At 46.9% G+C, this 2791-nt stretch overlaps 1 non-coding gene across 1 annotated transcript; it reads left to right on the plus strand.

Annotated features, from left to right (window-relative positions):
* Positions 1-2483: 2483 nt before the first annotated feature.
* On the plus strand, positions 2484-2559 carry TRNAA-GGC (transfer RNA alanine (anticodon GGC)). Its single transcript has one exon. It is a non-coding gene; the product is annotated as a tRNA-Ala (tRNA).
* Positions 2560-2791: the final 232 nt, after the last annotated feature.

The raw sequence follows: 2791 nt of genomic DNA on the forward strand, positions 1-2791 counted from the left end.
CCAAGTCCACGTACCTAATATAAGCAGCTGCCCCTTCTGATTTTCAGGCCTTGTGAGGTATATTTCAAAGAGCTGGGTGTGTTCAGATGGGAAAAGAGAAGATAAAGGGGAGAGATGATCATCTGTCTTCATATGTCTGAAGGGTTGTGTCACGCAGAAGATGGAGCAGACTTATTCTCTGTGGATCCAAAGGACAGGACCAGGACCAAGGGTGGAAATTGCAGGGAAGTGGATTTTGGTTAAACATTAGGAGAATCTTTCTACGGCAAGGAGAGTTGCTTGGCAGCAGGAGAGCGACTGCCTCAACAGGTGGGGGTCTCTCCTTTGGTGGAGGTGTTTGAGCAGGGGGCTGGATGACTCCGTTTTTCAAAGGAGGACCTCCTGAGCAAACTGTCTGCATTGGCAGCTGGGAGAAGCTAGCCAGGGTGATAAATGCAGAACGACCTAGTGAGAGAGCCTGCTGCACAAGCAAGGGGGAAGCCCCAGCTGGCAACGCATCAAGCTGAGGTCACAAGTGAGTTAAGCAGCTGAGTGACTAGAGGGCAAAAGTTAGGCATTCTGGGCAAGGTGGCCAGGGAATCCCTGCACTTGCCACCGCAGTTTGCTGCAGTACCTAGAAAGGCTTTTAAAACTTAAGCTTTTTTTAAAAAAAGGTTTTTAAAACATTCTAAATACAAAAATGTTTTTAAGCTGCCACAGCAAATGACAGCAGTGGTACAGGCATTCACTTCATCCCCTTGACCAGAATGCCTGGCTCTGAAGAAGGATGCACCCTCCACACACATGACTCTTTATGAGGTGAGGCCGGGAGGTCAAGGGTGGATGACCAACTCACCCAGCTGCTGCAGATGGGAGCAGTGCTTGGCTCCCATTCAGATGTGCTGCCCACACACCACCACTGCTATAACACACCTCATCCAGGGCATTTGATGGCAGGGTGGTGAGTGAGTGGGCAGCAGGGCCCAGTGAGGGAACCTTCTAAGCCCTGGGCCCCCCAGCCAGTGCCCAACCTGGCCAACTACTGGTGCTGGACTTGGTTAGTGTTAAATATGGTTTAGAGAAACAAGCCAACTTCAAACCATGGTACTGGCTTGTTTCCAAAGCCCATAGTTAACGCTAACCACAGTTTGCCTGGGTTCAGTAGGTAACCATGGTTAGTTGAAACTGTCTATGGCAGAAGAGGAGAGGGGAGCAGAAAGTGTGATAAAAGGAAGGGAAGGTCTCCTGAAAGGAAGTTGTGGGCATAAAGGGCAGCAAGCAAGAAAGGGTGGAGTCCATCAAGAGAGCAGGAGATCTTTGGATTATGGTGTGTGGTAGAGCTGGAGGAACGAAGGTCACAGGGAGGGATGTATTAGGATATAAGAGCAGACAGATGGGGAGGGGGTAAGATCTTTGTTTGACAACATTCTAGGGAGCATCCATTCTACAGTTTGCTGTGGTCTGAGTGCTGCTCAAAGGGGCACATCTTGGGTGGTGCCCACACATTGGAATTCTCATCATCGAAATGCCAACCCACATTACAGTGTTGGATTAGGACCTGGGAGACCAGGGTTCAAATCCCTACTCAGTCATAGAGCTCACTGGGTGACCTTTGGTCACTCACCATCTCTCAGCCTGTTCTACCTCACAGGGTTGTTGTGAGGGTGAAATAAGGAGACAGAGAACCATGTACATCACCTTAATCTCCTTGGAAGAAAGGTGGGATATAAATGTAATAATAAATATTCTTAAAAATTTAAAACTGAATCCAGATCTGCAGTATTTTTGGTTTTTAACTGGATTTAATTTTTTTCCACAAAAACAGTACATCTGGATTCCATAAGATGGGAGGTCATTTTGATGGAGACAATGTCATGTGGATGCTGAGCAAAACTTGCTGTGTGCAGTTTTGAAACGTTCAGTTCACCACCTTGATTCAAAATAGTGTCCAATTGTGTCCAAATATAGACCAAAAATCTGGTCCTTGAACTCAGAACTTTTGCCATCATGCAAAAGTTTTTTATATCTTCAGAGGTGTCCAAATTCATAGCAAACAGGCAAGTAACTTTCCAAAATAGATAGCAGATTTCAATCTACACACCCATCTAGCAATCTCGTTTTGCTTTTCAATTTCATACTAAAGAAGATCCAGTAAAAATGGGCCAAAGGATTCCCCCCCCAAAAAAGTCTGTATTCAGAGCAACGGACCCCGTACAGCAAGTGGCAGAGAGGCTGCTACTGCGATTGCACACTCTAAGAATAGCTTAGGCAAATATTTATACTTTTGCCTCTCTTAGCACTCAGCGGACAACCAGGCATGGTGCTGGGTTTTTAAATAGAAAGGTTTGACTGGACAGTGGCTTGTGAGAACTAGAGGAAAGGCTAATGTGAAACAGAAATTTGAGTCAAACGCATGTTTGAGGTTTGGAGCGGAGGAAATAAAAATGAAAGCTGTCATGTGAGCTTTGCTCTCAACCTGTCACACGCGGCAGTAAGAAAGGAAGGGAGAGGGCTGTAGTTCAGTGGGAGAACATCTGCTTGGCATGCTGAAGGTCCCAGGTTCAACCCCTGGCATCTCCAGAGAGGGGTGGGTCCCTCTGAAACCCCAGGCAGCTGTTCCTGGTCTGTGGGCACAACACTGAGCTGCATGGAGAAATGTGGCCTGACTTGCTGTAAGGCAGGTTCCTATGTCCCAAAGAGGTTTGCTGAGAGGTGACACAGGCAGCCCCGACCTCCCTAGAAGTATCTGGTTTGCTGTTGACAAGTCACATCCACAGCATTATGTTCAAAGCACATTTAAAGGACACGACTT

Source organism: Rhineura floridana, chromosome 17, assembly GCF_030035675.1.
Source record: "Rhineura floridana isolate rRhiFlo1 chromosome 17, rRhiFlo1.hap2, whole genome shotgun sequence".
Classification (NCBI taxonomy): Eukaryota; Metazoa; Chordata; class Lepidosauria; order Squamata; family Rhineuridae; genus Rhineura; species Rhineura floridana.